Genomic DNA, 26,824 nt, shown 5'->3' on the forward strand with positions numbered 1-26,824 from the left:
ATTTGTGTTTTCGCACAAGGTTCAGAGTGCAGTTTACAAGTTGTGATGGAGTGCAGGTGCAGAGGTCGGCTGGTTAGAAGGCCCAACTTGGTTCTCAGAGACAGCAGCCCAGCTCTCAACATCATTTGAAGGCCCCTAAATCTCATGCCTCACCCCCATGCCACCCTCGATCCTTCATGCCCCCTCATAGCCTCCATGCCACCCCTTGCCCTCATATCACTCATGGCTTCTCTATGCCCCCACAATACCCCCTCAGATCCCCATTCCACCCCATGCACCCTTCTTGCCATCCCCCCCCCACTACCCCATAGCCACTCACCCAGTACCTTCTATGTACACCCCTCAGGAGCCATGCAATAGCAATATAAATTATTTTAAATGCAGGTGCAAAAGAGAAACTAAATCTGTAACAATCTAATAAAACTCTCAATCAGCAATCTGCTATTGACAGTACCAAGAAAAAAATTGTATTCCAATAGGAAAAAAAAGTGGCCATTAAGTTCTGTAAACAAACAACCATGTACTAAGAAACCACATCACAGGCATTATATTACATTTTCTTACCTCTAAACTGTTAATAATTTCCATGAGCAGCTATGTCAACAAACCACCTGTTGAGCTTGACGTTGGGCAACTTTTGGAACTCAACCAAGCATTCATAATAGCTACAGCTATCAAATAAACCATTACAACAATAAGACCATGAAATTGAAAGAACAGATGGTGTTACATTTCCATTTCAAAGCAAATTGCCTGTCAGTCAATGGAGGGAGCAGCTGCTCAGATTTTTTTTTCAAAGTCAGATGTCTGTACATTTAAACCATAGAACCAAACATAACTGGAAGGTATACCAACACCTTTCTCTACATTTTTAATGCATGATAGCACTTTCTCCAATGGAAAAAGTAGCGTATTACATGTCAAAGCTAACACAATGCTGGCCAATGTAATGGTCAACTTACCTTTGCAGGACAGAGCCCTGTGATGAATCACTGCTTAAAACACATCTACATTACATGTAGAATCTAATAGTGACATCTGAAGGTATCAGAACGTTTTACTTATCTGTCAGAATGTTTCCGATTCCTCAACAAGCATCCCCCAGTGGTCAGGAACTCTCCATGGAGGCGCATTTTTTTGCACTTCCAAAACCCGGACCAGCACATGTAAATAGTGTGCCAGAGGAAATAAACTTTTCCTGTGGTCTTCACGATAGGAACCCCAACCTCAGAAGAAGTGCACTTTTGTTTTGCACCCATGGCCTTCCCAACCCACAAGAAGATCACATAAAATGGCAAATGATCACAAAGACACAGGAAAATTGTTTTTCCCATAAAAACAACTATGTTCTGTGCTTTGTGAGCCAACTCCCACCTCCATCAGGAAACGGAAATCTGGCCCATAACCTCTACAGAGCGCAAGACCTCAGAATTCTCAATCAGAATTTCGCTGCCTAACTACTCAGGGTTTCTCCGTCACACAACTGCATCCACAAATGTGTCCACAATGTATGTTTTGTGTTTTTTCTTTATGTATTGTTTACACCTATTCTTGCCCTTCTTTGTGTATCTGTAGAAGGGCTTTCTGTTTGTCTCTCTGGTAGCAGTGCCACTGGAATAAGGTTGATTGCCTATTTCTGATCTGAAGCAAGTTAATTTCATGTTTGCGCAGAGAGAGGCTTAAAATAATGCATGTTAATGTTTTCAATCTTGAATTTAATGGAGCTGCTGTTTGTGCTCAGAATTTAAGGGGTTAAAGTTGATTAAATATCGTTAGAACCATTCCATTTTTTCTACAATTTATGGTGATATTTTTCATAGCAGTAATTCAGTATCAGTATACCACAAGGAAGTTGTAAAATAAATATAAAACTTAAAAATATTGAAATACATTGTTGAAATTAATGTCTTGAGGGTATAGAAGTATTTTTAATAATGGGTTATTTTATTACTAAAGGCTACAGCAGAAAAAAATAAGAGCATAAGAAATAGAATCAGGACTAGGCCATTTGGCCCCTCAAGCCATTCTGCAATTCCATAAGATCATGGTTGATCTGATTGTGGCTTTAACTTCACTTTCCTGCCTGCTCCCCATAACCCTTGATTCCCTTGTCAATCAAAAATCTGTCCAATTCAGCCTTAAATATATTCAATGACCCCGACCCCAAGTAATGAATTCCAAAGGTTAACAACTCTGAGAAGAAATTCTTCCTTATCTCCATCTTCAAAGGGAGATCCCTTATTTTGAAACTGTGCTGCCTGCTTCTAATTTCCCCCATGAGGGGAAGCCCCCTCAGCATCATATATGATTCAATAAGATTACCTCTCATTCTTCTAAACTCCAATGAGTATAGACCCAATCTGCTCAACCTTTCCTCAATGACAACCTCTTCATTCCAGGAATCAACCTCGTGAACATTCTCTGAACCACCTCCATTGCAAAATATCCCTTCTTTACAGAATAAGATCAAAACTGAATGCAGTACTCCAGGTGTGATGTCTTAATAAATTCTGTCACATTTTCCCTGCAGCACCATGCACTAAAAAGTTCACCCACGCTCTTGATAACCTTTGATGATACACAAACCGACATTATAAAAAGAGCGGGAGAGAGGAGGGCCCAGAGATCGACAGCAGCACCTAAAAGAGTTAACTAACCTGTGGCTCCAGAGTGACCGATCACATTCTGAGAAAAATCGAAGTGTGATGTTACAGGAAAACAAGTAGTTGGTTGGTGAGTATTTTTCTCATTTATTTTTCTTTTTAGTAATTGTAAGGTTTTATTAGTAGTAGTCAAGTTTACTAATAGTAGTAAAGCTTATAAGATTGGCTGGTGAGTATTTCCTATTTATTTTGACTTGGGAATTTCAATTGGGATAAGTAGAATATTTGTTGAAATAATGGGCCTGAACTTCTGCAGAGTGGCAACCTGAATGGGATTGCCACTCCGCTCCCACTTTTTTACCTTGGAATCTTTTCAATCCTGCCTCACCCAACCTTCTGATTCAGACGGGGCGAGAACTGTGCAGGGCAGCACGCTCTTGAGGCTTTAGTCAAGCACTACAAAATCGGAGTTAAAAGGCCACGCCTGATTTTTTACGGTGCCGGCTGCTGTAAATCAGGTAGGTTTGAAGGTCCAGCCGGGGAGAAGGTAGGTTTGTCAGGTAAGTGGAATTTGGGATGGGGCGTGGGGTTGGGTCAGGCACTCGAGAGGGAGGTTGGACAGCCAGGGAGGATGGGGAAACACGGTCAGGGTGGGTGGGGCAGACAGTCGGAGGGAGCGGATGGTTGGGGCTGGGGGGTTTGGGCGGGCACACAGTGGAGGTAGACAGGTGGTGTGGGGTTGGATGGCCTGGGAGGAGAGCACACAGGCGATGGGCATTGGAAAGTCAGGGACAGGACAATCAGAGGAGGGGGGGTAGTCGGGGTTTGGGGAGGGTTGCCGGGGGGTCAGGGTTGGGGGTCGGGTGGGACGTCCCTTGGGGGTGTTGGTGTGGGTCTGTACAACAGTTACCCAGAAGCTAGAAGTGGTTTTAATTCTTCTAACTTTCTCAGCATATCTATTGGTCTAAGACGGTACCATCCAAAGTGTACGATTTAAATCACATTTTCGCATGGTTCCCAGTACAGGGCAATTGTCCATCAGAAGTTTGTACGTCCAAGGCAATTGCCATGCAAACTTTACCTGGGGACTTCCAGCAGAGTGGGTTCCCTGCGCATCTTTGAGGCTAGCTACACCACCCCAAAGCTCAGACGTTACAGCCCAATAAGAATATAAGCACAGGTAGGACTAGAGACATCAGTTAATTATTTTACTGATTAAATTTTAATTAATTAAACACTATGAAGAGGGCCAGGTGATGTGTGGGGGCTGCAGAATGTGGGTACTTATGGCCACATTTGTGATCCAAGGCAAACATGTGTGCAGTAAATGTTTGCAGCTGGAGGAACTTCAGCTCAGAGTCATTGACTGGAGGCTGAGCTGCAGACACTGTGACACATCAGGGAGGGGGAAAGTTACTGGACACTTTGTTCCAGGTCACATCCCATAGGATAGGGTCATCCGATTTAGTCCATGGTCAGGGACAGGAGGGTTTGACTGCAAGTGAGGTACATATGGAGATCAAGAAGGTAGAATTTGATTAACTTCAACCCTTGCAAATGTCCAACAGGTTCAAGGTTCTTGCTGCCTGTACAGATGAAAATGGGGGCTACAGGGTAGATGAGCGAACTAACCATGGTACCATGGTACAGAAAGCAATTTAAGCAGGGAGAGTTAATAGGAATGTAATGATGGTAGGAACATTATAGTCACAGGCATAGACACAGTTCTCTGCAGGCAAGAGCGCGTGTTCAGAAGGCTGTACTGCCTGCCCAGTGCCAGGGTTTGGGACATCTCTGGTGGGCTGGAGAGGAAGTTGTAGTGGTGGGGGCGAGGGGGTTTGAGGATCCAGTTGTCATTGTCCATGTAGTCTTACCTATGTTGTTGGCACCTAAGAAGAAGTTTCTATATAGAGTATGTTAGAAGCTTGGGGTTAAGTTGAAAAGCAGAAGTTCAAATCTCTGGATTATTACTTGAGCCACAACCAAATTGGAGTAGGGCAAATAAGATTAGAGGGATTAAATGTGTGGTTCAAAAATTGATGTGGGAGAAATGGGTTCTGATTCATGAGCAACTGGCACCAATACAGTGGAAAGTAGGAGATTATTGATGGTCTTCACCTAAACCATGCTGATACCAGTGTTCTGGCGAGTCATATAACTAGGTCAGTAGAGAGGGTTTTTAACTAAATAGTTGGGGGGATGGGGGAGGAGGGATCAAGTGAGGGGAGATGTGATAAATTAAAGACAGAGGACAAGGCAAGGAAATAAGGTGGCAATACGGGAATTGATCATCTAAGTTTAGCAGGAAGGGGCACAGCATATAAACTTAAGAGTGCACCAGCAGATAAGGCTAGAAGTTAAAAAAAAGACAGAATTATAGGCACTCTATCTGAATGAAAACAGCATTTTCAACAAGGTAGATGTATTAATCACACATGGAAGTAAACAGGTATGATCTAATTGCTATTACAGAGGTGGCCAAGGCTGTGAACGGAATGTTAAGGGTATTCGACATTTAGGAAGGATAGGCAAAAAGGAAAAGGAGGTGGGGTAGCACTGTTATTAACTGATGAATACAGTACATTTGTGGCAGAAGATCTTAGATCGGAAGATCAAGATGTAGAATCAGTTTGGGTGGAGCCAAGAAACAGCAAGCGGCAGCAAACATTGGTAGGAGTTGTTTATAGGTCATCAAACAGTGGTGGTAATGCAGGGCATGATATAAAACAGGAGATTAGAGATGCATGCAACAAAGGTAATATGCTAATCATGGGGGACTTCAATCTGCATATCAACTGGATAAATCAAATGAACACTAATGCTGTGGAGAATGAATTCCTGGAATATACATGAGATGGTTTTCTAGAACAGTATGTTGGACCAACTAGAGAATTGCTATTTTAGATCTAGTATTCTACAATGAGAAAGGGCCAATTAATAGTCTCACTGTAAAGGAGTCTCTAGGGAAGAGTGACCATAATATGATGGAATTTTACATTAAGTTTGAAAGTGATGTAGTTCAATCCGAAACCAGGGTCTTAAACCTAAACAAAGAAAACTACAAGGGTTTGAGGGGAAAATTGTGCTGTGGTAGATTGGGAAACCACATTAAAAAAGGTATAATGGTAGACAGGCAATGGCTAATATTTAAATAATTAATCCATGGTTTACAACAAAGTTACATTCACTTGAACCACAAAAGCCCAGCAGGAAAGTTGTTCCAACCATGGCTAACAAAAAAACTTAAAGATTGCATTAGATCAAAGGAAGACGCTTATAAAGTTGCCAAAAAGTAGTAAGTCTAAGGAATTGGGAGCATTTTGGAGTTCAGCAAAGGAGAGCCAAGAAATTGATAGAGGGAAAATAGGATATGAAAGCAGACTAACGAGAAACATAAAAATGGACTGTAAAAGCTTTTGTAGGTTTGTAAAAAGGAAAGGATTAGCAAAGACAAATGTGGGCCTTCTACAGGCAGAGACAGGAGAATGGATAATGGGAAATAAGGGAATGGCAGAGAAACTAAACAAATACTTTGTGTCTGTCTTCACAAAGGAAGATACAAAAACCTCCCAAAAATAATGGAGAACCAAAGAACTAGCGAGAATTCGGAATTGAAAGAAAGAAATTAGTGTTAGTAAAAAAGTAGCACTAGAGAAATGAATGGAACTTAAAGTTGAAAGAGGTGGCTGCAGAGATGCTGGATGCATTGGTGGTCATCTTCTAAAATTCTATAGATTATGGAATGGTTCCTGCAGAATGTGTTCCTCATAATAAGTGCTTGTCATGGAGGAATGAGTCCAAAGCTAGTCTTTTACCTCAAGCAGGTTTATTCTCAAGACAGCTCTGCAGTGTAGCTGGCTCTCCCAGTCTCTTCCACACTGGAGTGTTACAGCTCTACCCACGTATGGGTGAGCCAATGCCCATCACCTGTTTAACAAGGCACTTGTCGCAACAATGTAATTGCTATACAATGTAATTGGCAGTCAATAAGAAGATTGTTATTGGGCCTGGACAGTGTAATTACTGAAACATTGACAGAATGGACAGTAGCAATGTAACCCCACTATTTAAGAAAGGAGGAAGAGAGAAAACAGGGAACTAAAGACCTGTTAACCTGACATCAGTAATAGGGAAAATGCTAGAATCTATTATAAAGGATGTGATAACTGAACATTTACACAATAATAGTAGGATTGGGCAGAGTCAACATGGATTTATGAAAGGGAAATCATGTTTGACAAATCTGTTAATAGTTTTTTTGAGGGTGTAATTGGCAGAATAGATAAGGGGGAACCAGTGGATGTGGTGCAATTGGATTTTCAAACTATTGGGGCATCGCACAGAATCTCTACGACTTCACTGATTTGTAGGGAAGCCTGTAACTTGATCTCAAAAATTGCTTCCTCTGCCCTCTTCCCCAGGGCAACATGGACACATTCACCTTGCATCCAGGTAGAAACACTAATGTTCTATCTTTGATCCCAACTTCCTTTCACCTTAGAAGTAAATGGACAATTTACAGCACAACTGTTTACAAACCAATACCTATGACAAATTTCTGGGGCTTTGGGAGACTTGGGGTCTACGCATGGTAAACCCAGATGCTGCCATCGTCGCCAAGCATAAATACCTTACACATTTTTCTCAGTAAAACAATCTAAACCCTCCTTTGATCGCTAGCAATCAATCCACCCAGGCTTACTGTCAGGCAGACTTTAGTACAGGTCACATTTACCCTTCATTTACCCTAAATTTAAAGCACTCATCCCCAAATATAGTAATCTTATAAACCTCATAATTGCAACAACATATTTCATCTTTTAATTACTTTTTGAAAAGGGCAACTATTAGCTACAAAGATTGATATTGTACAAGTACAGCTACGGGTTTTACTTTGTTTTCAATAATTAAAGACATGGTCGCTATAAAAACTCTTAACCTTTCAAACTTGCATTCACTCTCAACACTGACAAACCCACTAGTTATCTTAATATCTTTCTACTATTGAAAGACCTTTCATCTTCCAAAATACATGTGTTTTTCTTAAATCACCAAAAATTAATTTCTGGACATTTTAATGTGTATAATAAAAGATTTGCGAAAGATTAAGCATTACTTAATTTAAAATATCCTTGAAATAATCTTTAAAAATGTGATAGTTCATAGTAAATCAAAATTACTACTAAACTCTTAAGAGCATTAAGCAAGAATATTCCTTAATATCTTTGGCAAAATCAGCCAAATGTCAGAGCAGATATAAGCATCCAAAGACCTCAAAAGTACACAAAGAACTGAAGGAGAAGGCCATCAATCCAATGGATAAATGGACTTTCGTGGACTGATACTGTCAATGCCAGTTTTCTAATTGGGCACAAAGTATCTTTTCCCTAAAAAAGGTTGTCTTGTAGACTACATGAATTAACATTTTTGTAAGAAATTTGTGTTTCATTCATTAAAGAACTGCAATAACAAAAATGCGTAACATGAAAAAAATAGCAATATACAAGAAGTGCCATCCATTTGACTTCCATGTGAAAAATTGTAGAAAGGCAGTAATTAATTGCATTTCAATTATTTAAAATGAACTCCTCTCTCCTATATACACAGTGACCTATATGTTTCACTTTTGGTGATCTGACATTCATCTGCAGGGCAACAAGACTTGCATATCCGCCACAGAGATGTGTCTTGGTTCTGGTAAATCATCCAGCCTCAAAGAAATTAACATGCTATAAGTGGGCTCCTTTGATGGGTGGCGCAGTATGATCTACGCTTTCTTCTACTAAAGATTCAAAGCCATAGTAATGATGGATGTCAGGGACTATACCTGGTGTCCAATTTGCTTTGGTGCAAATAATGGAAAATGGATTGGAAAAGATGTTTTTGTTATTTACATCCAGTTTTGACATGCTGCCAAATGCTGCAGGAATTCAAATGTATACAGAGAGACAAGGTGGATTTTGTCCTCTATTTTCCACTCCTGCTTGCAATATATTTAAAAAATCAGGGGAGAGCACGTGTGAGATGCTTTATTTCTGCATCTGTACACACTTAAGCCAGAATACTGCTACTGCCCATAATTCCTTCTCATATCCAAACATGTTCACCCATCACCCCTTTGCTCACTGACTCACACTGGTGTCTGGCCCAGCAATGCTTCAATTTTAAAATTCTCATCCTTGTTTCCAAACACTTCATGGCCTCACACTAATCTCCCGCTGTCATCTCCTCCAGCCCTACAGCCCCTTGCACATCTCTGATTTCCTTTGTTCCACCATTGGCAATCATCCCTCGAGTTACCTTGGCCCTAAACTCTGCAATCCCCTCCCTAAACATCTCTACCTCTCTCTTCTCAAGGCTCCTTAAAATAGGCCTCTTTGACCAAGCTTTTACTCACCTAACCTTGGATCTCCTTTTTGTGACTTGGTGTCAAATTTTGTTTCATAACACTCCTGTGAAGTGCATTAAAGGGACTATATAAATTAACATTGCTGTTGATAAACACTGGTCAGCAAATAGGCAATTCTGCCTGCATACTTCATATCTCAGTTGTGTGATGGCAGCTTTTGGTAGATTTTTAAATTTTAACTCTACTGTCACAATACTTTCCAATCCGAATTCAACAAATTCATTTTCCATTCTATTGCAGAACTTTGCTGGAACGCCATACTCCTACCAAAATATTGTTACATACATAAGCTACACTATTGTTCTAAGTTTCATTTCCATATTATCCCAGGTATCTTAAAACTGTGCCTTAACATAAATTCCCTATATGCATGCATTCATTACCCAAATCAATTACATGGTGCAACAATTTGAGATACCTCAAAATTACACATTTCAACAACACAGAAAAAATATAATGACATTAACAGTGAATAAATATATCAACACGTTTGGTGGTATGGGCCTGTTTCTGCACTGTAAATTACATGCAACATGATCTAAAGTCTCATCCATGTTAGACAATGTGGCCGAAAGAAAGCGGAAATGAAATGCCTTTCAACCAAAAGGAAACATTGTAACATAGAGAATTGAGAGCATACCAATCACAAATTGAAGTGCATGAAGATTAACTTGCAACTGCCGATGTCAGGGGTCGGACTAAAATGTCAACTTCTTCACAGAAACAGAAGAGAGGAAAGTATTTTATGAATTTGTCCTGTATTGTGGCGGGGAGAGGGAATCCTTTTAATTAGGCAAGAGACCCAAGGCACACTCAGGCACTCCCTAGTGGCTGGCTCAAAAAGTCCCCTGACAGAGGCACAGAAGCAGACCGCCTGCCCATTTTCTCCACTGGAATGGCACAGAAACACCTACATTTAAAGCGGGGAAACATTTTTCTTTAAAATAAAATGTAAAGTACTACACGCTTTTATTGTATAAATCTACAGGGTATCTCCAACCAGGTGGTTTTCCAATAAAAAAAACTGTTGCAAAACTGAGCTCTTCTCATTAATTTGAAGGGCAGTGCAGAGCAAAACCGATCACACTAGAATCATGGTAAATTATGAACCAATTCATATATATATATATATATAACAGTTTTAAATATACTTAGTGTAAAATGTCTTCAGGGAAATGATGTTGAGCCCAAACTTTTTCAACAGAGACTGAGAAAGTATTGAACCCCAAAAAAATTATTCATCTTAATTCAAATTGTGATAATCGGCAAAGAGCAGCAATCAAGTTACTTTTAATTACAAATGGATACCTATTTTTTTGCCTATACATTTATATGAGTGCACATACTCCAAAATGTTTTTAATTTAATTTTCGTAAGTGCAAACCAAAGAGAAAATTATAAGTGTTCCAGTGGGAAAAAAAAAATTAGCCCAACATCATCGCTATTATAATTGAAGCATAGAAAATGTTAACTATTTGTTATTGACAATACCCAATGAAAAATGAGTTATGTTTAACATAAAACACCAAACTAAAAATCTATTTTCTTGCATTCCCCCTCCCCTAAATGTAGATGCTCACATTCAAATGGGGGCAGGTTGTAAGTAAAATTCACCACTACAAACAATGTTCACTAACGCAATCTTCAAAGTTAAATTAACATTTAACAAAATTAAAATTCTATTAACTATAGATTTTCAGACATATTTAAATCTAATTTTTGAAATGTCAACCTTTTAGTTTTCCTTAAGTGGTTAGTATAAATGAGAGCAAATTCAGATAGACATGTGAAAGCTGAAAATTGTTATGACATAACTCATTTCAAATGTCACTTTTTGATAAGTGTTACTCTACACAAATACCATATTGTTGCTGCAAAACTGTCACATTAATTTCAGTTGTCATTTCAGACAACATAAAAGTACTGGCTGTCATCCAGCAGAAACTATGGAGAAAAGAAGCAACTCTTCATTTTGAGAATAGAAGGGTAGGCTAACAATTCAAACCTGGAAACAATTATTTCATGCCAATTCATGCTAACAATATTTTTTAGATAATGGTCCTCCATCACAAATGTGAAGAAACCATTATTAGTTTTTATTATATTTTCTAAATAAAAAACCATCAGAACTGTCACTTACCTAAAAATCTAAGAACTTCTAGATCAAATTTTCTTCCACCCAATCCTTTGGAGCTAAGGCAGCATCAGCCCCATGTTTCAGCTTTCTGTAAAGAAATGTTGAGATAAGATTTGTTTAAAAATTCACAAGTTTTGTACATTCCCAATATATACTGAAAAGCAAATTTCAGGATGACCATTCTGGAATTATGAAAAATGCAAGTTTCCCCACATTTTCATGGAATACTATTTGCAAAAAGACACTGTCTTAAATGGGCAGTTTGTTTATTCAGATTCAAATACAAGCATTAAACACTGTTTTTGACTTTCTGTAATTATTGACTTAATCATAAAGTTCAAGGCATTAACTTTAATTTCATAAATACAATGGAAAACAGGTACAAACATCATTATTTATAAAGAATACACTGCATTACATTTACATCAACTTGCATCAAGTCTACAGCACAGAACAAGGCAATTCAGCTGAACTGGTCTATGCTGGCATTAATGCTCCACCCCTTGAGCCCTCTTCATCCAACTTAAATCATCATACCCTTCTATTCTTTTCTTCCTCATATGCTTATGGATGTGACAGGATGTGATGCGTGGAGTCCCACAAGGGTCTGTACTGGGGCCTCAACTTTTTACGATTTATATCAATGACTTAGATGAATGGAGTAAAGACATGGTAGCTAAATTTGCAGATGACACAAAGATAGGTAGGAAAGTATGTTGTGAAGAGGACATGAGGAGGTTGCAGGTGGATATAGATACGATGAGTGAGTGGGCAAAGATCTGGCAAATGGAGTTTAATGTGGGAAAATGTGAAGTTGTTCACTTTGGCAGGAAGAACAAAAAAGCAGAGTATTACTTAAACGGAGAGCAGCTTCATAATTCTGAGGTGCGGAGGGATCTAGGTGTTCTAGTACATGAGTCACAAAAAGTTAGCATGCAGTTACAGCAAGTAATTAAGGCAGCTAATGGAATGCTATCCTTTATTATGAGAGGGATTGAACATAAAAGTAAGGATGTTATGCTTCAGTTCTACAGGGCATTGGTGAGACTGCACCTAGAATACTGTGTGCAATTTTGGTCTCCTTATTTAAGAAAGGATTTAAATGCATTGGAGGCAGTTCAAAGGAGGTTTACTAGATTGATTCCTGGAATGAGTAGGTTGTCTTATGAGGAAAGGTTGGATAGACTGGGCTTGTTTCCACTGGAGTTTAGAAGGGTGAGGTGATTTGATTGAAATATACAAGATCCTGAATGGCCTCGACAAGGTGGATGTCAAAGGGATGTTTCCTCTTGTGGGTGCATCCAGAACTAGGGGGCACTGTTTTAAATTTAAGGGTTTGCTCTTTTAGGACAGAGATGAGGAGAGTTTTTTTCTCTCAGAGGGTGTTTGGACTTTGGAATTCTCTGCCTCAGAAGGTGGTGGAGGCGGGGTCATTGAATATTTTTAAGGCAGAGGTAGATGGGTTCTTGTTAGGCAAGGGAATCAATGGTTATCAGGGTTAGATGGGAATTTGGAAATCAAAACACAAGAAGATCAGCCATGATCTTATTGAATGGCAGAGCAGGCTCAAGGGGCCAAATGGTCTACTCCTGTTCCTATTTCTTATGTTCCCCTTAAATGCATATATGCTATTCCCTCAACTACACAGAGAGGTGGCTTGTTCCACATTTTAGCCAATATTTGGATAAAGAAGTTTCTCCTGAATTCCCTATTAAATTTATTAATAACTACTATATATTTACAGCCCCCCAGGTTTTGAATGCCCTACCATTGGAAACGTCTTCTGTATTTATCCTACCAATCCCCTTCTGAAGAATCCTGCTTCAGACACCATGAGGCAGGCTTCGTAGTCTTGAGTATATTAACAGCAAGTCTTTATTAACAATCCATGCAGAGGGAACAGTTATGGAGCTGACTCCATCCTAGGTCTTTACATATCTCTCTCCATCTCTAGACTGACCCTGGCTCTGGGTCATGTGCCTTCTTACATCACTGTGTGGGCGGTATTGTCCTCAGTCCCACATTAACCCTGTATGTATCGCACACTATGACTACACCTTCAACATTTTAAAGGCCACTATCATGTGACCCATCAGCTTTCTCTTTTCTAGAGTAAAGCACCTCAGCCTGTTCAGAGTTTCCTGATAATTATAACCACTCAGTTCTGGAATCATCTTCGTAAATCTTTTTTGCACCTTCTCCATTGTCTCCATATCTTTTTCATAATAATAAATAACTGTTCCCGGCACTCCAAAAATGGTATAATCAAGGTTCTATACAATTTTAACAGGACTTCCCTGCTTTGCAACTCTATTTCTCCAGAAATAAACTCCAGTGAGATGTTTGCTATTTCTAGACCGAGATTTCTGATAATTCTAAACAACTTGGGTAAGGCAAGAAGTTATGGCAATTTTTTGAGTTGAGGAATGCAACACAGTTGCTGAGTCAGCTCAATCTTTGTCTCCTCAGAAATGCTTGGTTACCTAATAGGTCCTCAGCAAACGCTTATTTAAAGACATGTATTCAGTTGCAACAAGTTTGCCTTGAAATTTTAAATGAATCAATAACCGTGCAAATCTGGAAGTTTCAAAGCTTATAATGCATGGTGACAGAGCAACAATATAAACAGTAGCTAAGGAAGAATGTCACCAGAGAATAAAGTCTGTGCTATGCAAGCAAGCATGATTATACTCTGAAATATGCTCTTCAATTAAGGCCCAGGGAGGGACCAAAAGAGACAATCGGCTTTACTTGTGAACTACCATTGTTCACACTATGAGGCACGAAACAGCAACATTTTTCGCATGCTGTGCCTCAGTGTGCAACATTTTTATCAGGAGGCTAGAAATAGTGATATATATTAGGGCCAGATTTAATACCTCCACAACCTGCTCGGTGAGAATGGCATGGGTAGGGGTTTCAAGTCATGTCCATGGTTGCCACTCACTTCCAATACTGTTTCCCCTCCGAACATTTTAACTGATCCGTGAGTAGCTAAATGTCAGGGACACACCTCTGGTTTAATGAAAAGGTCAAAGAGACCCAGCATGACATTGTATGAGTTCGCACTGCATTTTAATTTAAATTCATGGATGCCCCCCTCCCCGCCTTCCTTTTGCAGACCAGCCAACCAAACCTACTGGTTGAGAGCTCCTGAAGCAATATGAAAGGGACCTCAGCTGCAGTTCTCTGGATCAGAGAATCTTTTGTTATCAGGAGTAGTGTTTTCAGCTTCCAGATCGTGAGTCCTACACTTTTAGTGCTTTACAACCATTCAGTTTAGTTTCTCTGGTAATAAGGGAGCCCATCTTGCTTCTTCTTTATGAATGGACCAATACTTTGTGGAGGGGGAGTTGGCAGCAAACACCATCTGGGCCTCTCAAAATCACCTCAGAAGAGAGGAACTGCATGCTAGAGGCATGTAGGTAATAGAGGCAATACCCAGTACATTGGGTCCACGTGCCCAAACTCACTTCCCTAAATATAACGGAGGAGCAATTCAGGAATAGGCTGATATTCTCCAGTACGACTGTTGCAGACCACTGCAATCTTCTTTAACACCACCTGTTGGATCAGGAGACATACTAAATCAGTGACCCTCAAAGTCAACAGAAACCTGAATTTTTATGCATCGAGCTCCTTTCAGTCTGCCACATCTGCCAGCCTGCAGTGCACCATTGCTGTAAGCAGTTGATTATTCCCTATTCGTCAGGGCAGACCATCACCTCTATTGATCATAACAGCAGAGAGCTTGTGGCTTTGCAGCAGTGGTTGGCTTCCCTCATGTGCAGGGCATTAAGTTGACTGCACACTGCAATAATAGTTCTGACAGCAATGACTGGATAGTTCAGGCAGTGGCAGGGTTGACATCCTTTGTTCTGATGTAACTGATTATTGCCACTCCCAAAATCATGTGAAGTAAATCTTACCATATGTCCGCCCACTGACTCCCAAGACTTGGTATTATTTCAGTGCAGTCAAAAGTGACCACTGACAGGCAAAAAGAACTGTAAAAGACACATTAGATTTGTGTCTCCATTGACACAGCAGTCCTGCCAGATCTATTCATGTTGTATCCCAAATTTCCAAACTCAATACATCAGGCACTTGCCTTTGTACTGTATCTGCATGCCATTTTACCCTACCTCCCAGGCAATGTGGTTGTCAGAACCGAAGAAATACTATGCATCTTCATGATCATCTAATTAAATAAGGCAGTTGTTGCTGAGGGGAAAATGTTGTTGAGGTTGCGTTAAGAGTACCATTAGTAGCATTTTAAGGAGAATTTGACTACTCTGCGCTTTCATTTAATACAATTATAAATGCAATAAATGTTCATGCTAAAAACAAATGGAGTTTGCTGAGCAGGTCTGAAATCAGTTACAGAGGTCTTTGAATATTATTTTTAAGGTCAGGCCTCAGTTTATTATAAGCTCTAGAGCAATCAGAACATGACTAGAGAGCAAAATGAGAAACAACCTGAGAAAAAGTAATGCATAGAAAGGTGATAAAATTTAGTTTAAGAAGTGTCAAGAGAGAAAGGTGGAAAAAAGGTAACTTCAAAACTGTTAGAGATTTTAAGTACTTGTCTTGGCTATTCCTCCTTGGAAAATACTTGCAGTAGCGGCAACACAATAACATATGAAACTCCATTTAAATACAATTCCAAATCTGCGTGATTCCATGTTGAGTTATCAAGTCAAGCAGGCCAACCATCATAGAAATGTGAAATCTATTTGAAAAATCCCATAGCATTATTTCAAAGAAAGGAGGAGTTTTTCCCAGAGTCCCAACCAATACTGATTCCTCAACTAACTTCACTAGGACAGACGTCTGGTTAGTATTGCTATTTGTGAAACTTCACTGTGCGCAGATTGGCTGTCAAATGCGCAAATTGTCTGCCATGTTTCTGACAGTACAACAGTGACAACACTTTGAAAACACTTCATTATCTGTAAAGAGGTTCGAGATATCCTGATTGTTTGAAAAAGCCATATAAAATGTAAATCCTCCACATAAAAGATGTCACACGTTAGTATGAAACAATTACTGAATGCAATAAATTATAAAGCTAATTTTTTTCTCCTTTTGTTACCTCTCAACAGTTCCCATTATCTGAAATAATAGGAATTGCTGGAAATACTCAGCAGCTCAGGCAGCATTTGTAGAGAGGGAAGCAAAGTTAATGTTTCAGATTGATGATCTTTGATGAGAACTGGAAAAAAATCAAGATGTAACAGGTTTTGAGTGACTAGAGCTAGGGAAATGGTGGAAGAGGGAAAAGAACATAAGGGAAAGTCTGACATGGGTGGACAGCATGAGAGATTAAATGACCAAAGGAATGATGGTGCAAGATGATGAAAATGGGAAAAGCAAAGAAAAAAATGATGGGTCTAGAGGAGGTGTAAATGGCGATAGAAGAATCATTATCAACAGATGGGGTCAGAAAAAAAAACAGGAGCAGTGGTTGTGATCTGAAAGTGTTTAACTCTCAATGTTGAGTGCGGAAGGCTGTAAAGTGCCTAATCAAAAGATGAGGTGCTGCATCTAAGTTTACGTTGAAATTCGTTGGAACAGTGTAGGAGACAGGGAGATTAGAGTGGGAGTGGGGGTGGGGTGGAGAATTAAAATGCCAGGTGACCAGAAGCTCAGAGTCACACTTGCTAACTGAATGGAAGTGTTCCACAAAGAGATCACCCAATCTAATATTGGTCTGCCCAATGTAGTAGAGACTGCATTATAAACAGAAAATATAGTATACTGAATTGAAAGTTAAAGTACATCACTGCTTCACCTGAAAGGAATGTCTGGAGTCCAGGATGGTAAAAGAGCATCTCCTGCACTTGCATTGGAAGATGTGGCGGGTGATTGAGGAGTGGACCATGTTATAGGGTGTTGGTTACCGTTTGGTAGGTCTGAAGAAGTCTTCGTAACCACACATAGGTTAACAGTAAGTCTTTATCGACTCTTTACTGTATATTTGTAAATAGTTCTAAAGAGTACAAGCTAGTTGTCTCCATGTTTGCTGGTATACACAGCACTCAACTGACTCTGGGTGCAGGTCATGTGCTCTCTTACATCACTGTGAGGGCAGTACTGTACTCAGTCCCACATTAAGCCTACATGTGCCAGATTCTTATACTGCAGACCAGGGTGTCAGAGGCTAAAAGGTGGGCAAAGGGCAAGACATTTTTGTTGCATCACTTTGGAAGTGGCAGAAATAGCAGAGGTGATCCGCTTAATATGGAGGCTACTGGACTGGAAGGTGAGGACAAGGAGAAATGTATTGTGGTTCTGAGAGGGAAGGGATGGAAGGAAAGGGGTGGGAGCAGGAATGCAAGAAATAAAAGGGGCATGGTTGAGGGCCCTATCAACCATGATGGAGGGGAATCCTCAGTTTGAAAAAGGAAGACATATTGAAGCAGAGGTATGGAAAGAGCCATCATCAAAACAGATGCGAGAGGGATAGAGGAACTGGGAGAATGGAATAGAAGCAGGGTAGGATAAAACATAGTCAAGTTAGTTTTTGAAAGCAGTGGGTTTATGATGCATATTGTTTGGTTGCCTCTACCCAGAAATAACAATAGAGAAGTCAGTGGAAGGAGAGAAGTCAAGGGAAGGAAAAAGTCAGAGATGGACCACACAAAAAAAGAGAATGAAGGTAGAAATTGGAAGCCAAGTTAATGAAAGTTTGGAGTGAAAGCAGGAAATGGCACCAATACAGTCATCAGTATGGTCAAAAAGGAGGTGAAGGAGAGGACTTGAGTAGGAGTGAAATAAAGAACGTTCCACACATCACACAAAAATGCTGGCATAGCTAGGACCCATATGGATTCCCATAGCAACACTTATTATTTGCAGGTAGCGAGCAGAGTCAAAGGAGATATTGTTGAATATAAGAACAAGTTCAGCCAGGCAGAGGAGGCTGGTGGTTGATGGAGATTGGTTGGGCCTCTATCCAAAGGAAGAAGCAGAAGATCCTCAGGCTATCTTGGGAATGGAGGTGTAGAGGGGTTTGACCGTCGTGAACAAACTGTTAAGACCAAGAAACTGGAAACTGTTGATGTGGTGGAGGATGTCAGAAGAGTCGCAGATGTAGGTGGGAAGAGAGTGGACAAGGGGAGAAAAATAATATTAAGGTGGGAAGAATTCAACTCTATGGGACAAGAACAGGCTTAAACAAATAATGGGTCTACCAGGGCACTCCTGTTTTGGATCTTGGTAAGGAGATGGAAGTGAACTGTGGAGGATTGGAGGAAATTTAATTTAGAAGCCATGAAGGGAAGATCACCAGACGAGATGAGATCTGTGATAGTCTGGGATTTGATATTCACTGGTGAGATTATGGTCCAGGGAGAAGTAGGGGCTAGCGTCAGAGATATGCCATTTAACTGCCCTAAGAAATAAGATCAGTCCACCAATCAACAAGAAGTGTCGCCCTTGTCAGCAGGTTGCATTTCAATGTTAGGGTTGAACATGATAGAACTCAATGTTACAAATTCAGCAGGAGTAAGGTTAAAGTGAGCAAGCACAGTAGAGCAATTGAGACGGCCGGTGTCACACCATCAGTTACCAATGAAAAGATCGAGACAGGAGTCCAGGTAGAACAAGACTTCTGAAGATGGGAGAAAGGGACCCCTTTTGCATGTGAAAACTTCTGGCCAAAGAAGTGGGTGCAGAGATGAAGACAACGGGAGAAGGCATCATGTCCACCTCAAAATTCATTGCGGTAAGGCCATAATAGTATGAGGCTGCGGACTTCGCTGAGGACTGATCTTTCGGGTCACAGATAAAAGTGAAATCACAGTAAGTGTGAGATTGATGGAGGAATGGGGTCAGAGGGAAGCAAATGGGAAGGAAAATCTGGAAGGCTTTGATATTCAGAGTTGTTGAAACTTGTGATCCTTGACAACTGAAATGAAGAAAAAATGTTTTTTGGTGAAGTGTCAAAGGATCACAGAAATACTTTTATTTTCTTCTTGCTAAATGGTCAGTCTGCAGCACCACCTGCCCCGCTGCATGTAAATAGGGACGGATGTGTGCGGCCTAGGTCTCTGTGCAGTCCTCTCCAATTACCACTTAAATTCAACCTGAGAACATTGTCAGAATGTGAGTGGTTGTATCAGCAGCCCAGCAATATCCCAGAGGAAAACAACCTATGGGAAAGACCATTTTGCATTTTCTGACTGATGCTTGCTGAAACCATGGCTACCTGGTACTTTTTGGTTACTACTTGATTTGGAACCATTAGGAAAATTTGCTGGCTCCTTAGATGAGGCAATTAATTTTCCAACTTCTATGGAGGAACAGCACTTACCTTCTCTTTTACTCCCGCTATCTATGTTCACTGGTGCTTTATGCTTCAGTCAGTCACAACTCTTCTGACTAACTAATTATTTCCTCCCATCTGAGTCTATCTGGCTGCTCCTGGGCAGGTGGTAAGATGCCATGACAGAGTTGGGGAGAATGGGCCAAGAGTTGTGTATCTTGATGACCCCAAATGCTCATCAGAACAGCTAGCTTCTTCCTACAAGTCATCTTCAATTATTTAAAAATCACAGAATATTGTTGGTATAGAAACATTTAGTAACTATCTCTTCAATGAGCCATGTAAGAGTGTGGTCATTTTTATACTTTGACAATCCACATATAGCCAAAACAACATTTTCTTCCACTTCTCCTGTGTCAGCAAGCTGATCTTTGCACCTCACCTCCTATTTCTCCACCTTTTAAAGTATTTCTTATCCTGAGCTGGAAAACTTATAGCACATGCATGGGTTTTGTTCCACCTCCAGTAGCAGTGTTTTGGCAATGGTTAAGTGCTGCATTTGCAATCAGAGAAGAGAGAACTAAAAGGACTGTGATTGGAAAGTATACTTAGCAACCATATTTCTGCATTTACACCATTGTTATCAGATGTGCAAATGCAGCCTCCATTTAAACCCTCCTTGAAGGCTACCAAGATTCACCATGGCAGGGAACAATCTCTTACATAGTGCATTCATTTTTCCAGAATATCCTTCAGGTTCAGAACCAACACCAACAAGCCACAAGAAGAAAGAAGGTTATGCCTCTATAATTTCTACAGGACACGGATAGGGAAGAGTGCCTACGCTTACCTTGGTCAGCCTTGTGAGATCATTAAATCTCTTCCTGCATTGTATGGCAGTTTGTGGGCAGTGAAGGCTGTACTAAGTGCCTCTACCACCTCTTTTCATAAAATTTGAACCACCCTCTTCCAGCCTTGTCCCCAAGATATTTTCTCTTCTGAACCTTATTTTTCCTGGAAAGACATCCACCAAAGCAGCAGTTAATGTGGGAGCACTTCCTGCTGATAAGCCCCACGACTATGCCCCCCACCCACCCCTAACTAATGCTGTAAAGTCATCACATTACTTCAATGTCCTGCTGCTGCCCGGCAAGAATGTGTTCCTTTAATTTTAAACATTGCAGCACCACTATATCCACCACCTTTCCAGAGCAGTAAATGAATAGGCAGGGATTTAAATACTGCCATCCTGCTGCAGCTAAGTAATCAGGGCCAGTAGAGGGTTAACAACAGGGTCACATGAGTAAGAGGAAGACTCATCTCATAGTTAATCTACCCAGTATGTGAAGAGTCTGGGCAAATGTTTCCATTAAGCAGACAATATTTGCAGATATGATTTTCTTCAATTAATTGCAGGCAGCACATCCCACCAAGTATAACGAACATTACATCAAGAACGGATACTTACCAGTATCACTGAAAGTATACCTATTTTAATATCAGCGATCCTTTCCAGCTGTCAAAGTTCCCCATAGTCAGGGTATCCATGGACATGTAAGCTTAGTAGTTGAAAAACAGTTTCAGCATTGTTTTTCTTCCAATATTCCACAAATATTTCTTGATCTTATGGAGGGTCCTATAGATGTTTGGCATGACATCAGCCATGTTGATGGTGTCCAAGAAAACTTATTTTCTGGCATTTCGGTTGCAGAAGAGCTCTGCATGCCTAAACCAAATATTACTGAGCTGCTCAAAGAAACTGCAGCGTGTTTGAAAACTATTCACATTATACAAACATTTCCTCTGTTATGTAACATAGAATATACAGCATAAAAATAGGACATTCAGCCAAAAAGGTGTATGTTAGTGCTTATGCTCCAAACGAGCCTCTTCCTGCCCTTCTTCATCTAACCCTATTGCTATATCATTCTAACCCTCTCTCACGTAAATACAAGTCTTTCCTTTATCTTTCAATGACTCCTCCACATTCTAAACATTTTCTGGGTAAAGAAGCTTCTTCTGAATTCTCTATTGGATTTATTTATTAACTGTCTCACATTTATGGTCTCTACTTTTGGTCCCTTCTCAATGTCTACCCCTTCATGCTCTTTCATGATCTTAAATCTCTTTATCAGGTCATCCAACAGTCTTCTGTTTTATTTTTTTTTTAAAAAGAGCCCCAGTTTGTTCAATCTTTTCTGAAAAGGTATAACCAACAGTTCTGTGATCATCCTTGCACTTCTCCACTGCTGTTATATCCTATTATATGGAGACCAGATTTATGCGCAGTGCTCTTAGTGTTGGTCAAAACAGGCTCTATACAAGTTTGGCATATCTTCTTTGTTTTTCAATTCTATACCTACACAAATGAATTTCAGTACTTTTGATTGTTTTTCATGGCTTTATTAACATCTGCAACACTACCTTTGCTATGTGGTGCATCTTTGCCCCTAGATTCCTTTGCTCCTCTGCTCTATATTCTCCAAGGAATATGCGGCCTCCTTATTTTTCCTACCAAAATAGACCACCTCATATTTATCTGTATATGCCCTAGGATTTAACACACAAAATAATCTCAACGTGCTTTTCTGAAGAGTGTAAATGTTTATGTCCCACACTAGTCATTCATTTTCCCCTCTGTACTAGTGGTATTTGTACATTATATACATTGATATAATGAATCTGTTGCTTTCATTATGTTCATTGGCATAATACACTTTAGAATCAGGGTAGCTTCAAGGTGTAAAGAGGTCCCGTGTTGGCCTTCAGGAATAGGCCTGACTGCCTAGCACTTTGACAGTGTTTGGTAAAAGACAGATATCATGCCCACACAACAGCTTATGTCATTCAAGTACTTAATCCACCTCTTTGAAGTTGGACAACTGTGCACTAACTGTGCCGAATATGCTCATCGAAATAAGGAAGGGATTGCAATCCCGAAGACTTTATGACAAAGGCAGATTTTGCATTTTTAAAAGGCTGTAAGGAAAACTAAATCAAATTTTGTGAAAATTTGGTGAAATACAAGCCTCGTTATTCAAAAAAGTACTCAACTATTTTTGGAAATTGGCCAAAAATCCACTTCTGTTTTTATAAATTAACAAGGTTAGCTTGGAAGCTTACAAAACAATAGGCAGACTGAATTTTCTGACGTAGTTACAGAAACAATGGAAAGTATAAATTGTAAACACTCACAGCACCACAGAAAGAAAATGTCTTTAATACAGCCTCCCTATATCTTTAAACATGGTCTTTCCTCTACCTGCAAATAGGGAAAATTCATAAGAACAGCATTTATAAATGTTCACCCTCACAGTAGTCACTAATCATTATCTCTCCCAACTTGTATTGCACATAAGCATACAACATATCTCAATCTAGATTTTCATCTCAGTTCTTTGATGGAAGAAGTAGCAGAAAGGATCAAAAATACAGATGAAAACAATGAACATTTAATTGCTCTATATGAAACTGGAAAAGAAAATAATTCTCTCTTACTTATCCTGCTGCATACACAAATTACCATCGTGAAATCAGTGCAATAATGGAAGGTGGTCTGATCTACAATAGAATTTTCTCAACAACTTCAAGCATAGAAGTACCATAGAAGTTTACAGTGCACAGATGGGGGGCATTCAATGTTTCATGTCTGTCCCTGCTCTTTGCAGAAGAAACATAAATCTAATCCCATAACCATACTCTCTCTGCATAATTCTGTTTATTCCTCTACTTCAAATATGTATTTACTTTTCCCTTAAAGATGCAATGGTCTTTGCTTAACCATTCACTGTGACAAAGTATCTCCTTCCTCGCTTGCTGAATGATCACTTCATTTTTTTATTCTTTCACAGGACGTGGCCATTGCTGGCTAGACCAGCATTTGTTGCCCGTCCCCAGTTGCCCTTGAAAGGTGGTGGTGAGCTGCCTTCTTGAACCGCTACAGTCCATATGGTGTTGGTACATCCACAGTGCTGTTAAGAAGGGAGATAATAGATAACTGTTGTTCGATACCAGAAGTAGAGCAATCCGTCTTTCAGTATTCACCAGTGGAGTATGGGGGAAGGGGAGATAAATAAGTGAAATTTTTGTCTTTACATTTATCTAGAAAAAAAAACATGAGACATGTGTAAAAGTGGTATTTCAACATCTATACACATGACTCCATTTTCATTAAATTTAGTGAAGATTGAAATTTAACTTCAATATTCCCCTGATTTCAGAAGATAACAAAATCCTATGTGCGTTACAGGAGCATGTAATAACAAAATATAACACCAAATCACCTAAGGAGATATTAGAGCAGATGGTCAAAGAGGTAGGGTTTTAAGGACCATCTTGCAAGAAGAAAGAGCAGTGGCAGGTGGGTGGTTTAGGGAAGGAATTCCAAAGGAATGAGCACCAATGGTGGAGCGCTTAAAATCAGGGATACTCAGGAGGCCAGAATTAGACATCTTGGAAGGTTGTAGGATTTAATAAAATTGGTTGTTGCTGAAAAAAGAGACATGCTGTTGAAGCTTTTTGTCTTGGATTCATCAGGACAGTTTGCACAAATACCAGTTGTAAAGGGAACAAGTTACACTGCATGAGAAGAGATTGCTGATTAGTTGGCAAGTGGACTCTGATTGGTCAAGGCATTGCCATGGGGAATGAACCAGGGAATGGCTGTTCTCCTAGCTTTTGTTTAGTTGAAAAAGAAAGGGCCCTGTGTGTGAATATATGTGGCTTCTAGCACACACAGAGCCCTGTCCTTTGCAGACAGAAGGAGCATGCCTATGCATTGCACCTTTTTCAACTAAACTAAAGCTTGGAGGACAGTCATTCCCTGGTTCATTCCCAATGGCAATGCCTTGACCAGCGTTGATCTGCCTGGTTTGAATTTGAACAGAAGCTTGACAGTTAACTGTTCCCTGATGCATTCTCTATGGCAATGCCTCTACAAATCAGAGTCCACTTGCCAACCAATCAGCATTCGCTTCTCATGCAGTATACCTTATTGTTTCCTTTACAACTGGCAAGAATGCAAACTGTCCAGATGAGTGCAAGGGAAAAAACTTTGATGGCATGTATCTTTTTTTCAACAATACTCTAGTTCTGTACTACCAAATGACTATAAAATTGGTTCTCGTTTCTTTACATTTCTATTCAAGGTTGGCAGTTTTAGATAATCTCTTCTATGGGTTTATATAAAAGTGTGCTATTTCCTGACTACTAGCAAAATCAAAAGGATAGCCATTTCAAACGGAGAGCTTCTTCTGAGAATGCGTGTCAAACATTTTGACATGCAACGGACTGAAACAAGTTACATGTTTGCGCAGCTTTCAGTGTTTAACTATAACTTGAGGTCCAAATCTATGACCTCACCCAACATAAACATGAAAAGAAACATTTAGTGAAATATATTAATACTTGACTTCATTCACACAATCTAATCTGTTCCATCACTAGGCGGGACTTACAAGCTGTATTACAAGTAGGGCTATGCAACTACAGTATCTTAAGGGCAAAGCTGTTTTCAAAGCAGAATGAAACAACATTAATAACAGTTATTAATAATTGTGTGGATTGGTAAAGACACTGCTTTTGCTACAGCCAGGATGAAGTGAAAAACAACTGTAACAGGGTTCTCACACTGAGAGCCTTGTTTCGATGTTTACTAGTAAAGTTACGAGAATCATGAAACTAAACCTGGTACATGCTACAATTTCAGATTCTTTGATTTAGAAGATGAGCCAAATGAACGCTTTGAAATTATAGTCCTTAAAGCCTACCTTATCAGAAAAGTTTTAATGATCGTAGAAAGGACATTGAGTAAATAAAATAAAATCAACATCATTAATAAAGAGTAAAATATTCAAAAGAAACATCAGGACATCACTTGACGTGTGTGCTTTAAACCTTACTAAGAGATGGGATCAGAATAGGATGTATGTATACATAGGGGACAAGTGATACTACACTCATGCATCATGTAAGCTCACTTTTTATTTCAAAGCTTCCAGAAGTTAGTCAACATGGGAATCACACCCGAAAGACTGTAGAAAGATGATTTGAAAGTTGGGAAAAGTGTGGAAAAAACAAGACTTTACTTCGGATATAACCATCATAGATGACCTTTGGTTTTCCCCTCTGCATTGTGTGAGGAAAGGCAACATTGACCTGATATTGATTTTCAAATCTAATCTGCTTTTAACTACAATGTTCAAAGAAAAACATCTACACTATATCTCTGCACTGTACTCCTAACATTAACGTATTTGATGTTATTTCAGCTGTTGTAAAATAAACTAGAAAGGATTTAAAAGACATAAAATGAAAGAAAACTATTGCCAAAGCTGACTGTCAAGGAGATGATCTATGGTTGAATCTATCAGTGACTGACAATTAACAACTGTGATCCTGCGGGCCAAATTTGCCCACCTCCACTGGATATGTGAAAACACATGAAAGCTGGTAAAATAATATTGCCTTAGTTCCAACAAATTCATTCACTACTGCACCAACTAGAGTTGATGTCACTGGAGATGTCCATGTCTGAAATATTGAGAGAGTGGAAAGAAAGAGCAAAGTTACAACTGTGAGAAAAAAAAAATACATACTGGGTGAAAAACTGTGCCCATTTATGCCCAGTTTGCGGATGTCACAAGTCCCTCAGAGCTCCAAGATTGCATCCGCATGCATGCACATTTTTGGACCAAAGTACACTGAATGCTGCATTGGTAAGGGCAATAGCACAGACACAATGAACCAGCACTGCAAGTGTACGTTGTATGTTCAGCAGGTCTCACAAAGAGGGTCTGAGTCTTGTATGGTTGAACATTAAGGGCAGAATTCTCTCCCCGTCGGGGGGGGGGGATGTTTAGGAGCGAGCGCGTGGAGGTGCGCCTCCGATCGGTGCCCCCAATCGGGGGCATGCGGCCATTTTACATGGGCGGGCCAATTAAGGCCCACTCAGTGTGACGTCCGCAAGGAAGCGCTATGCGGTCCCTGTGCGGGCGGGGAGGAGGGGATTCCCTGAGCCAAAAGTGCACTCTTTCGTGCATGCACGCGAAAGAGTGCACTCATCTCCCTGAGGCTAAGTGCTGCCTCAGGGAAATCGGCTCCTGTCTGAAAAAAATTTTAAAACAGAAGAAATAAATTTCCCTGACATGTCCCCTCATGTGACACTACCACATGAGTTGGGAAATGTCCATCACTTTCATTGAAAATTTTATTAAAAATTTTAAAACCTACATGAAACCTCATCCAGCCCATGGATGAGGTTTCATGCTTTATCTTAAGCCCACCAGGGCTCCCAGCCTGCCCACCAACCTTAAGGTGGACAAGCAGGTCCATTAATTACTTTAACTACTTTGTCAATGGCTTCAATTGCCCATTGACACGTTGGCGGACACACAGCTGATTCTGCT

General features: G+C 40.0%; 1 protein-coding gene across 9 annotated transcripts in view; it reads right to left on the reverse strand.

The window, feature by feature from the left end:
• foxp2 (forkhead box P2) overlaps positions 1–26,824 on the reverse strand; it is an 893,115-nt gene that overhangs the window by 732,596 nt on the left and 133,695 nt on the right. For all 9 annotated transcript variants that reach the window (XM_078568064.1, XM_078568062.1, XM_078568073.1 and 6 more), the window contains one exon: positions 11,153–11,237. The gene's annotated coding sequence lies outside the window, so the exon portion shown is untranslated. The remainder of the gene's footprint in view (positions 1–11,152; positions 11,238–26,824) is intronic.

Source organism: Cetorhinus maximus, chromosome 22, assembly GCF_964194155.1.
Source record: "Cetorhinus maximus chromosome 22, sCetMax3.hap1.1, whole genome shotgun sequence".
In the NCBI taxonomy this organism is placed as follows: Eukaryota; Metazoa; Chordata; class Chondrichthyes; order Lamniformes; family Cetorhinidae; genus Cetorhinus; species Cetorhinus maximus.